The sequence below is a fragment of the Falco peregrinus genome, chromosome 3 (assembly GCF_023634155.1).
Source record: "Falco peregrinus isolate bFalPer1 chromosome 3, bFalPer1.pri, whole genome shotgun sequence".
In the NCBI taxonomy this organism is placed as follows: Eukaryota; Metazoa; Chordata; class Aves; order Falconiformes; family Falconidae; genus Falco; species Falco peregrinus.
The window spans coordinates 42,069,479-42,083,303 of NC_073723.1; positions in this window are offsets into that span (position 1 = coordinate 42,069,479).

Consider the following 13,825-nt stretch of genomic DNA (forward strand, 5'->3'; position numbering starts at 1 on the left):
TCTCTCCCTAACCCAACTCATCTTGATGGGGAACAGCAACACCGTGGCAGTGGTCACAGCCACTCCCGCTGCTGCTCTGCACAGGGCGCCCGCAAAGCCACAGTCATGAAACCAGTCTGGTCACGGCTGGAGGGATTCCTATTTGCTTCACATCTAAGTTAGGAAGATGCATAATGTTTTGTAAGGCAAAAGCCTAGGAAAGAATTTAAAAGAAAAGAATGTGGGCAAGGGATCAGGAATTGCTACCCAAGATATATTACAACTTGAAAACAAAGAAGCCTAAATAATAACCAGCTACATGCTGAATGCAGTTTTTAAATGACCGGGATGGTGTAAGTCCCCACTGCTAATACCATCCTTCCACCTCTGTTCCACACACACACACGTATGCACATGTACGTATCTGTGTGTAAATCTCATCCGATTTATGGCTATGGCCTCTGTTTAGAAGGATCTTCCCCCAAAAAAGCTCAAGATCTGGTGCTCTGTATTTTTGAAAGAGCACAAGCTCCAAAACACTATGTTATAAGAGCAAGTCACCTTGCCCTAGTATATCCCATCCAGAAACGAGACCGCAGTAAAATGAGGTGATGTGTTGTTTATGTGAAAGAATATTTGTACTAGATACCATTTTTTTTTATTTTATAATCAGTCCTAATAGATCATTATCGAAGTAAAGTAAACCTCTTAAATGCTCAAATTGTGCGTGTGTAAATGAAGCTATGCAGAAAGGCCTCGGGATAGAATGAAGTTTATGAGCTTGTAAGTGAGCTCTATTTATAAAACTGTTTGGAAATGAAACAAAGAGTTGTTCATGGCTTGCTCTACACACACCATCATCCCTAACAAGCAGCCTGGGACACCGTACATTTGGGATTTCCTAGTTGAGAAGGATGAAAATATACAATTCCTGTGTTTCAATACAAACAGGGCTCTTTCTAGCAAATAGCCTGGTTTTGAAATATACTGGAATAGGATATGCTGGAAAAGTAAAAGAATAGTGGATCAACTTCAGTTTGTGTCAGGAAGTAAAATGTTGATAAAATCCATATTGTGATTTAACAAGCCTGATTTGTGCCCTTTTTTTAGAAGATCATGTTTCATGGATATCAGAAATTACTGGGACTATTTTGCACTCTCCTTCAGACTTCCAGACTTGACCCCACTGTAGACACCATGCACTAAAATACTATGTATTTATTACTCCATGTCCTTGTGCATGTGTATAGTTGCTTGATAGAGAATTTATGTTGTACATTAACCATCTGAAGATCAAACATTAGTTTTAGAATCTCAATAGATGCGTGCTATGGTCACTGTTTCCTTTGAGTTTTCATACAGATTGAATCATACAATATTTGAAAGAGAGTAATTATACCAGATTTTTATCTGTGGTCTTGAGGAGCAGCATGCAAATCCTTCCAGGCACTAATCTGTCTTTTTACGATCCATTCTTCCAGCCCTAGGAAATTAGTTTTTGCCTTGCTTCATAGTCATAAGCTGAGCACCTCTCTTACAGCAAGTTCTGACGAAGAAAATCAAAATAAACCATTCTGGTAACACAGTTATTTCTGTCTTTAGAGCTTTCACCTGTTGAACTGTTGGCAAAAATTCAGTTAAGGTTCAAACTAGAAAAAAATGTATGCCACCAACGCAGGTTGTTGGGGTTGGGACCAGGGGTTTGCAACAAAGATGAGTGGTAATTACCCTTTAGAAAGTTTACAGCAGCCTAGATAAAATATCCTTTAGCCTCCCATTTTATTTGCAAAGATCTGTTTTTATTAGTAGGCATGATCTTTGAAAAGATCTTTAAAATATATATATATCTCTCTACACATGCTTAAACACATGTACATATGTACAAATATGATGAGCTTGAATCATAGGTCCAAATGGTTGAAAATGTCTATTTTTCTTTCTCCTTAACAAACAAAGCACAGACTATGAAGGGGAAATTTCAAATCATCTGTATTTATTACAAGTGAATCATTGGAAAATGTTGTTTCAACCATTTTTAAGTTGTAGGTCCAGGAACTTTGTTGAAAGAAATGCGGATTTAACAGCGAGCGTTCAGCAAAACTCCTTGCAGAGGGTTGTCCCAGAGCCGGAGGTTCAAGCCTCGCTTGTGAAGGCTGGCAGTGCCTGGAGCTTCCCCTGCTCCCCTTCCCGATGCGTCAGGATGCTGCACCTGGGATTTCTCCCACACGTGCTCCATAGCTGTCTGGATCCAGGAGGAAATCAGTTTATGGCGAGACCTCGCAGGCATGCACATGATTTGGAGCTGGCTCCCCAAAGAGAGAGCCCAGCAGCACAGCTGTGGGCGATGAAGTCTGTGGCTGCCCCTGCCCAGTGTCCCTCAGCCACCCGCTGTGCCTGGGTCCCCCAGGCCGCCCTGCCTGCACAGTTAGGGCATCACCACGGCTCCTCCAAAGCTCCAGGTAAGGAGCAGGGCACGTTTTCAGTTGCCACTGGGAATTACTGTGCCGTATCACGGTGGTTCAGAAACTTCCCTGGGCAACTGAAAGTTGCAGGTCCAGGACCGTGGGAGCAGAAGGAGGTCTGGGCTCCAGTTCCCTGCAACTGCAAATGCTCTGGGGCAGAGCGAAAAGCAGGAGCAATGTCCTGACAGCTTCATGTACATACGGTCGAAAATGTTTCCTTCTGAACAAAAATGCAGACAAAATGAACATGAAGTGAGAGACTATTGCAGGACAAATTAAGCTTTCCATATTTCCTAAAAATTACATTTTTTTTCACTGTGGCAAAGTGAAAGCCCTTTGTTACAAGCTGAATTCATTTTTCTTCAAAAAATGAAAACCTTTTCAGCTGGGATGATAAATTGCATCTCACGTCTGCAAAATGGGCTTTCTGGCTTAGGAAAGTGGTTTGTTTCTCTCTCACTAGCTGACACATTCCCCCATGCAACCAGCTTGAGCTAATATTTAATTAGGTAAATAGAACATCAGTGTTAAAGCAAGAGGGGCTGGTCAAGTACTCCTGACTCAAGGCAACCTCTTTGACACTCTGACCAGAAAGGAAACACCGCTACATGTGGGCAAATGAAAAATGAGGCCTTTTATATGCAATATCATATATTGTTCTATTTGAAGTTTGGATAACAATTGTAAACCATGCACGTGCATACCTATGCATGCACTTAAAATAAATAGTTAATGAAATCTGGATACAAATGACACTGCTGATCTTCCTCTATACATATAGTGGACCTAGCCAAAACACAATCTTCAGGCTTTCCAGACCTGGATTAAGACCCAAATGTCGTGGCTCATGCCCACCCCTACTTCTTTGCGAGGAACTCATTCATCAGTGGTGTGGACATTTCCCTGGACTTCATCTTAGCTGCCAGAGATTTTTTGGCATTTTGTAATAAGACTAATTGCAGTGCATGTGAGCCCTGAGGAATGAAGACGCTTCTCTGCTTTAAAATTAGTAGCTGTGACTGCCAAAGTGACATGTAGAAATATTCTGGAGGGCAGATAGAAGACTCATTGAGAGTTTCCAAGGCCACGCAACAGAGTGCTGACTTTTTCAACTTAGCAAACATGGTTTTCCAAAATACTTGTCTTCCTTTTCTTCTTACAGGGCACTGCAGCTAATAGAGCAAGCAATTCTTGGACTTAACCACTTGATTTCCACTCTGATGAGCTTTCATCTGTCTCTTGCTGCATAGCACAAGTCTTTTCTTGACTGTTTTGAATATTGGCTCCTTGGCTAATAAAATTTTACAAGTGATTCTGAAAACAAACAATACTATATGATCCTCTTTTTTTAACTCATGAAATAAATATTCCATCAAAGAGACTTTTATGTTTTGCAGTGGCAGTTCTCAAATGACCAGCGTGGTATCGTGTTCAAAACAGGGCACGGTCCATTTTTACAGTAGATTTACTCAATCACAGTTACTAATCGGATTAGTACTGCTTTTATGTCTGACAAATTTTTAAAAGTTGGGGGCCATTAAAGCACTTGTAGAAAGCCTGTGGTGCTGGGCTGTGTTTTTCCAGTTAACTATTTCTGCTTTGAAACATATCAGACTTTTTTTTTTCCTAATGCACGTAGAAGCTAAGTTGCCCTTTTAGGTTGCAATGCCACCGAGCATTTAAATCCATGGCTTGACTTAGCAAAGCACACGTTTATGTATAGAGTTAAGAAAGAACATCAGTGTAAAAGGTAGGAGAGGCTGAGTGGTAGGGAGGGACTTATGCATGCCACTATCCAAAAGGAAAACATTTCTTTAACCTTTCTCTTTCCCCCTCAACTGTATGCAAGAAATAACCCTTACCATCTAAATCACAGCTTCTGTCCAAAATTCTAATAAAAAATGTTAGGGCCAGAATTAGCTGTCATGAGCTTGCAAGAGATTTCTCTAAGAAGTTAAGAAGAAACTACATTTACCTCCAAAGGGAGAATTTGCCCACCGGAAAGGTAAGTTTTATTTAAGAGGCTGAACTCCAGTGAAGTCAGAGGGTTATTCCAGATCTTGTAGAATTAATTATAAGAGAATGTAGAGTTAATTGTAACAGGCCTTGTTTGGATGCTATGTGTGTATCTCCTACTCCATCTGGTCTCATGAATTGCACAGGAAAATAACTAGAAACCTTTTATTCATAAAACCATAGGAAGGTCCACTATTCTCTATCAGATAGTTGGCTTAAAGCTCAAGCAGAATTAGTCCCATGTCAAAAAAGAAGCAGACAAAGCAAACAAAAAGGTTAGAAAATGAAGCCTGAACCTTCATTTCTACTGGAAATTCCCTCCTGGAGCTGCAGGAGGGAGCAGAAGGCATGTGGTAACCATTCCAATAGCTACTGCAGCATTAAAATGGTAGCAGTGGTCCTGACTGGCTTATTGCTGGACAGGCAGAAAACGGATGTAAAATTGAGAAAAAACATACAAAACAATCCAGGTGTCATACAGCACCAAAAGCAACTAACAGTGTCTGTCTTTTCTTGAAAGTCAAGTCTATTTTAGTTTTAGAAGACTGTTACCAAAAGGCTGTCTTGCTAAAAACACCACAGATGCTAATATCTGCAAATTGTTCCACTGCTTACTCCCCCAAATGCATGCAAACAAGCAGCTTTCATACAGCCATTGAAATGCCTTTATTTGCTCTAGTTTAGTAAGTCTGGAGGGTATAAGAAAAGATTAGATTTCTTAACGGGTAAAGAAAAATAAGACATTTAATTTTTTTTTAACATGAATCAATTATGCCAAAAGGATTTCAGTAGAAACAGATGCACTAGAATACAAAATAACTAAAACAAAAATTGAATTAAATGCAGTCTATGTTTGTACATGCTCTCTATAAATACTAATTTTATGAGAAAGCAAATGGGTTAGCATCAGCCAAGCACAAGTCAGGAAATGATCAAATTAAATTTACACACCGAAGCTTAGACTCTGTCCCCTGGGTACGTGCATTGCTGTGAGATCTTTGATATTAATATCATATGTCATTTTCCAAACAATAAAGTGCAGTAGCATACTTTTTTAAAAAAAAAACTAATTCACATAGATAAATACATATACAATGGAGTCATGCTGTCTGTGTGTCAACTCTCTTCTTTGAAAGGGAAAAATGAAATAAAGATTAAACCTAAAAGCTGAGGTCTCCTCTGCAAGGCTGCAAATCTCTGTAGAGTAATAATAGTATATAAAAATAAATCTAGCTTGCTATTCATTAACAGATCTATTAGCTAGTCTGAGGAGGAGATTATTAATGCAATTATGTCTCCGTTTTGTGGTCAGGGAGCAGTTTCATGCCTTTTCAGTGGAAAGCAGGAGAGGAGCCTTTTCTTTGTTCTACCCAAAATCATTAACTCCTCAGGATCCCAGAGCTGAACACCATCTGATATCTACAGAGATTGTGCAACTACCACTAATTCCTCGGCACTTCACAAATTAGCACAAATAAATTATACAGAGCAACACACTGACAGAGTTATACAACTTTGAAGGAGTAATAACATCTATTAACATAAGGCTGCTACTGTGAAGACACTGCCAAATACTGTATAAGATATGAATAATCTATTAGATATTATAATAGCATAATACTGTGTTGTAATAGAAAGGTCTTCTAGCAAAATTAAGGCTCAATGAGGTTTTGGCACTTATAAACAAGGGTAATGATTGAATTAACAGATACTCCCAATCAGGGGGAAAAAAAAACTTCTGGGCACAGCAGGTCTTCCAAAGGCTACTATTCAGCAAGTTGCCAAATGCATGAACAAAACCTCCTGGATCAGTAAACATGTTTTAAAGGAAAACTTAGGAGATATCAAATTGATCTCTATTGTGTTTTGTCAGTGCAAGTTCCTTCACATCTTATATCCCTTTTAGGGCCTCATGTGAGAACACCAGCATCACTACATACTGTGATTAGAGGGGCAAACTGACCCAAATAAGTAGTCCATGAAGCAAGGCATGCTGAGAAACACTAATTGTGATCCTGAAGATTCAGGAGCTTTTATGTCAGGGCACAAGGAGTAGGTTCCAGACAGAAAGGCACAAGAATTTATGTGTCTACTGTGAGCCACAGTCATCTTAAACTTTCAGCATAATCAATGGAGATCTAGTCAATACAGTCAACGAAGCCAAGAGAGAAATTCACCTTATCCTAAAATAAATAAACAGAAGAGGCATTCATTCTGCTAAAGAAAAATGTCTCGAGCTGTTTGAGATGCTCTAGGATACTTGGGACAGAAGCAGGGGACACTGGGCACAAGACATACAGAAAATCTTTGCCCTTCAAAAGCAACAAATGGTCACCAGGTGAAATATCCTGGGGCAACAAAAAGGTCACTAGACGTACATGATTAGGCAACTGAATCCCATCTGTACTGGATAGTCAGTTGAAGAGCTCCCTAAGGAGCTCTAAGTTTATGGACTAGACAGCTAGTGCACATATACATTCACTGCTAAATTTACCCATGCGTTGTATCAGCTCCATACTGCCTAGCTACAAGATGTATGGCCGTACGCTTCTGACTGCCTGAGTACATGGGACACTGAAAGCAGGGCAGAGGGTAATCTTAGGAGCAGTTACTTGCTAAACATTGAACAATGACAGCCCTCAGAGAAGAAAAACATTGAAAGGACAAACTTAGGCATTTCATATGTTTCAACTCTTGCCATGTTACTAGTCACACTGTCCCAGTTTATTTATTCTTCTCAAGCAAAAATAAACAACCACAAATCCCCACCTCTATGACAAGAAGACACTAAGAGTATCCATCCATTTCCAGAAACAGATGGGATGAAAGTATTGGCATTATAAGTTCATGATAAAGGTGGTCAAACAATCTGGGGGTAAAGGATTGCCACGGGAAAGACCCTACTCCTGGTTCATTTGCTAGGCTGTCTTTAACTCACACAAGCAAGCCCTACAGTAGCACAACATTTTTCCATCAGCAGGTCCGGAAGAAAGGCATATTTCATGCTCATGTTGGTGACCCAGACCTCTGGCTGAAAGGGAGTGATATTGATGCACTCTGGAGCAGGTTTATCTGACTCTTAATCAGAAAGCCATTACCCTGACACAAGGGTCAAAGCAGGGAGTATAAAATGCACTGATAGGAGGGATCCCCATGATTTCCAGAAAAGGCTTGGAATAAGAGAGTCTATGGCACTTCCTCTAATTATTTTTATTACCATGTTGGACTTCAAAACAGCAGCTCAGGAAAAGAAACAGCGAGGTAAAACCTTGACCCCACTGAAATCAATGGGAATTTTATTACTGATCTCAGTAGGACAAAACTTGGCTTTTCCCTAAAAGTGTGCCTGCTTGTTTTGAGTATATAAATATTGCAAGACGGGCAGGGATTTCAGTGAGGCTGAGAAATCTCCCTCTGATTTCCTGTGCAAACCAGAGGCTGTCAAATCAAAAATGTTGGCTTGGCTCATTTCTGCTGGGTACGCTTCCCTCGTGCCTGGCAGAGCCCCGCACAAATTGGCTTTGATTACCCTGACCAGCTTCACCTGGAACCTCCACCACACCTTCTGCCCACAGGCTCAGGAGCCCCATTTAAGTTTGCCTCTGGGCTGTTGACTGGTTTTCCTGGGTAGATGGCTGGGTCTGGGTGGTAGATAGCTTTCTTTCCAACCCTATTTCTAGCTGCAGCTCCTAGATGGACATCAGACCTGGGCAGTAGCCTTGTTTCTAGTCCTGTCGCCAGTGATCCTGACTGGTGTCTGTGGCTGGGCTTTGGACCTAAATCATCACTTTGGCTTGTCAGAGACTGACAGCTGTTGCTATCAGCAGCAGCAGGACCCTGTCCAGGTACTGTTGGACTGTGGCTTGGTTACATGGGACAATTGGTAATGAAGGGCAATTGTGACCTGTTTTCTAGGGAAAGCAAGCATAGTCATCATTGCTCCTCTGCTGCTCTGTTTACTGTCTGTCTCCCTAATATGATACCAAGAAAGCTAGATTCAGAAGTCAGGACTGAAGCATTCAAGCCACTGTGTTTCCCATTAGTTTTCTGTTTTGTCATTTTTACACCATGTGGTAGGTGGTTACTCATCTGTCCTTAATGTAGCTAGGTTGCTGCTAGTGATCCACTCTTATTAGAAGCTTAAAGATTACAAATTAGACCTGCATGTTTATTAAGATGTGGATCTCTGCATATGCAGTTTGCTGTCACACTGCAGCACTAACAGCACATCAAAGGTCCTGGATGATAAATTCCAATAGCTGCATTATATGACAAACCCACCACCAGTGGCAGTGCTCCATCTCCAGGTCCTGTTCTTCCATCCCCTGTGCTTTTATGGGAACATGTATGGGATATAAGCATCTGTTAGACTGGTGGTGAGGAACTGGGACAAATGTGTTAAAATTGTGTCTGTGTTTAATAGCCTTCAACTTCTATTTTGTAGGGAGTTTGTTTGTTCCCTGCCACTGGCTGAGTGTACTCACACAATCTCTTACCACCCACCACATGGCATGAGCTTTCATAGCATACAAAAGTCTCTCCTCCTGCTTTGAGAAAGGCACATTTTTTTTATTTGATGTCCCTTCTTATATCGCTAGAGATAAGTAAATAAGGAGTGATTCTTTCCTTTTCTGTGTCAATAGCAATTTTTCAGACCTGTAATATATCCCCTTTTTGTCCACTGTGGTCTGAAGACTTTTGATATAGTTTGTTCTTTCCTGTGAAAGTTGTGAAATACCTTTGATTGTGCTTGTCTCCCTATAGCTATCTTTTGTAATCATATTATGTTCTTTTTCTGAGACAAGGAAATGAGAACTGCATACGGTATTTGAGGTCAGCACATTGTGGAGTTGTAGAATGGCATAATATTGCTGTAAAAACAATCACTTCACAAAAGTGTTGAGAAACAAAATGGTATCTCAGTTTGGAGTTCAACTGCAGCTCTTCTGGTTTAAGGAGAGGCCAGGCCTACAGTTCATCTACAAAGGCAGGCGATTTACTCAGTAACATTAGGAATTTTAAGCAACTTAAACTGCCATCACTTAAATTATTATCCCATTCGGTCAAACAACTGATCAACTTGATCTGTTGGACCAAGCCTGGGGTAACAGGGAACTGAAATAGTCTTCTCTAATAATCCAGAGATTCCTATGTAATCCTAGGATAATTATAATTCTTCAAGTGAATCCAAACCCTCAGCCTGTATTTATGTACCTAACCTTCACTGCTTAGCTACAGATGTGCTTAAGCCCACACATTGAATATGTCACTAGAACTTCTCTGGTTACTTGCTAGCTCCACTGAAGCTCTCATCTGAGGGAACTGGGGCAATTTAACAACAGAATTGAAACTAAACGTAACAATTCCTTATCCCACACTCTAACTGACATAAGTAACGCTGATGCTGCCTTTTCCATGTGGCAACTTTCCTGAAATTTTTAATTTTCAAGATCCTACTGGCTGACACAAGTTAAACGAAGAGCCTGCCTTGATAGGACAGGGTGCGTTGAAAACATTTCATTACCCATGTTGTCGTTTTTTTGTGGATAAAAAGCAAAATTCTACTGCTGGCATTGTCAACCTCCCATCTTTGTAAGCCAAGGGGAAAAGAAAAGCTTGACAGAGGGGAAGTGGGCAGTAAAATGGAGTGACATAAAATGTTGTTAAAAAAAGGTAGTCTGTGAAATTATTTTTGTCCCTCTATTACACTCCTTTCTAATTCAATCTCAAAACTGGAGAATGCTTTCTTTACAAACTGAACTTCTGACATTATTACCATGCAAGGAAATCATCACAACATGACCTGATGCCTATTTGAAAGATTCAAAGTCTTTTTAGTAATTCTGCTCAGAATGTGTTTTTAATGGAAATCGTTTTCCAAATGAAAATGGCGCCAAGGTAAAGACAATCAGCTGCATGATGAATACTAGAACTGCCGATTAATAGTTCATGCATGAAGTAGATTAGTTGGTAGGCAACAGACCAAGGATATCAGGGTAGGATTAGGAAAATGAAAGGCAGTGCCCACACTTACAGTTGCTTATACAGGAAACAACCCTGCCCCTCCCAGCACCGCAACAACCATCTGTTTTCATCACATATATGAATATTTTGTGATGTTTCTTGCTATTTTTGTTAGTATTGCTTGCTCTGTTTGTTACACCAGAAGATATCGCTAGCAGAGATGCTCTTTTTGCAGTCAGCTATATTGCCTGAAATAATAGAGGTAAAACAATGAAGATGAAACAAATGTAGACTATACAGTAATACATAAGACAGGCTATAGGAACATACAGTTAAGTTAAAAAGAGATGTCAGAAACTCTGGAGTCACTGATCCAAACCAGTCCATCCACATGTACCAGTGAAGCACTGTGGGGATGTTTTGGCTGAAGCCCGGAGTCCCTCACTGTTATGCAGCATCATGTCCACACCAACAGACCCTCTGGGCCAAGGTGCTTGCTAAGCAGCTCTCTGCAGTGCACTTCTCAATGCCTCCCCTTGCCAAGGGGTTTAGGGCTGGTCCCCACACCCCTGCCTTCACAGCATGGTCAGTTTGCAGCTCCTACAGACAGCCACAAACAATGAAGATGCGACTATTCAACCTCACTCTGTAGGAAGTTAGGAGAACAACCACCTTGGGAAAGGATTCTGTGGTATTGCAGCAGTATGTCATCTGAGATTTCTCACAAACTGTAAATGAAGACTACTACATCAGGCCTTTCCATTAATATTTAGGTTTTGAAAGCCTTGTAAAACCTACAGCTCTTTCTGGAAATTGGGTCCATATTATGTTTCTCAATTTTACATACTGTGTATGTAATTTTAAGTACTGTGGCCCACCTGCTTGTGTGTCACAATGTTATTTCAGGATCTGGGGGGGTTTCGTAGCATGCTTAGTTTTTAAGGTTCTTCCAACTCAAAATTCCAGACTATATATTTTTCATGTAATAACCTCTGGCAATAATGAAATATAGACAGGAACGGCATTTCTTGCCTCATTTTCACTGGTTCTTCAAGATGATCTATGACAGGAATGATTATTTTTTCAAGTACTTTCTATTGCTGCTTTTCTGTAGTTACAGAAATTCCCCAGATGCAGTCCTGTTACCGCTGCAATACACAGCAATGTTCCTGGCTTTGAAGCCACGTTGCTGTCTAAAAATATTTCCTCTTCACATTACCAATACTGTCTGAAGATTACCACTGTCAAAATCAGGGGCTTTTTAACATTACTATTTTTGTCTTATTTGCTGACCTGCAGATGACTTGACACCACTTCTGTCTGTCCAGATGTAGTATACTAACTTCTGAGTGTTGCAGCTGATTGTTTCCTGAAGCTTAGAGGACAACCCCTTTTAGCTGGGGGAATTTTGAATGGATATGAAGGAAGCTGAAAGGCCAAATGAAGATCTTTGCATTGGTTCAGACAGGCCACCGATTCAAACACATTTGCAACTGATTATAGATCAAAGAATGGTCAGTAGAGTCTAATTAGCATGTTCCAACATAGTATGTTGTCTTATTGCATCTTACCAACACCCCAGCTGCCTCTAGGAGGCCCTGCTTGAGCAGGAGGGTTGGACCAGGTGACCTCCAGAGGTCCCTTCCAACCTCAGCTGTTCTGTGACTGTGACATGGCTGGACAGAAAGAGAAGTCATAAGTGAGTAACAAAATGCCAGGGCCAGAAGTACAGCCAGGGCATTGGTGTAGGCATTGGAGGACTGAAAAGGCACATAAAAGCATGAAGGAGCAGGACAAGACCTGGGAAAAAAATGAGGATGAGTGCAAAGAAGCAGTGAAATGGCAAAAAGGGGAGACTGACAGACTGCCTTAGGGAGGATGGGTGGAAAAGACACTGGAAAAAAGCTCCTGGAAAAGGTGTTACAGAACCTCTGGCATAGAGAGGGGTGGAATATACAACATTGCTTATCTGAAAAAGGGGAGGCAGCATGGCATCATAACATGTGGATGGGATACTGACACACAAAGGAAAAAGATGTGGAAAAACTAGCCTGCATATGTATATTAATGAGGCCTGCAGAAGCAAGGGAACCATGCAACACTCAAATTAGCTTTAGAGAAGCAGCAGAAGAGCTCATTTCTCTGGCTGCATAGCAAGGCTCTGCCCCTTTGCTCCTGCCATCTCCACAGGCATAAGTAGGGGACTAATGGAGACTGAGCTGGAAAAGGGGCTCTGTGCTGGAACAGGGTAGGGACTAACCTGCCTCCTCTTCATTTCTTCCCCACACCTTGGTCCCACTTAGGTTGTATCCAAAATCCTGTTGCCATTTGGCCTTCCCATGCATAGACTGCCTGGGTGTCATGCAAGGATGCTTATCAGTGAGCAGCAGCAGTGCTAACTCCTGAAGAAGCACCAGGTGGGCCTTAATAGAAAATGAAGGAGAGGGAGGGAGGGACACAAGGTACAGGCAAGTCTCTTCTGAAATTTTCTAATTGCTTGTGATGTTGTATGTGCTACCTTCATTAGCTGTGCTCTGAATGCCAGAAGATAGAGCAATGGTGAATTGCACTTGCTGAGAACATCCTTCTAGAGCTCAGCAGGGGAATCCAGTCTTCTGAAATTTATGAAACAAGCTTTTTTAGTCTGGTACCATATCGAACCGACCAACTTATTCCCCTGAGTAATACCTACCAGCTTCCTGAGATCAGCCACAGTAACCGTATCGCTGACCACGGATTCTCTCTAATTCGCTGCTGAGAAACCCCTTTTTAAAGCAAAAATTCAGATGGAGGTCTTAAATCACGTAGAATTCTTGGCTTGGTGTATGGCAGCCTGACACATATGCAAGACACCGGTGACACAATATTGTTGGGAGTTTTGTAAGCAGCAAATAATTCATTGCTTTGACAGTAACCCATTTGCACATTTTATTGATAAATGGAAGCTGGAAGTGGAAGATTTAGTAATTTAGTGGGATTCTGTTGCTTTCTTTCAAAGTAGTTAAGCTGAAAACTCAGGCCATTCTTTCTCATAACACCCAAGCTTAAGTAGCCATTAACAAGCAAACAAGTGGCCACCCACCTTACCTGTGGAGTCTGGCAACTGCTGAGTCTCAGAGGTCCAGCACATTTTGGTGAGGTGAAAGCAATTATTGCCCATGACAACGCCTGTAGGTTATTTTCATTCTCCCATGCATAATCTGTCATTAGCACACAGGAAAAAAAACAAACACAAAACAAAACAAACCCCCAAACAAAACTAACAAAAACAAACCTTGTGTTTTTGTTTTATTTTTCTTTCTGACTGAGGAAGGCAGTGCCCAGCTGCTTTAATTATACTTCTAAACACATACATGTAAACATTATTCCTTTGGTTGGAAGAACATTAGTGAGAGAAGGCTTTT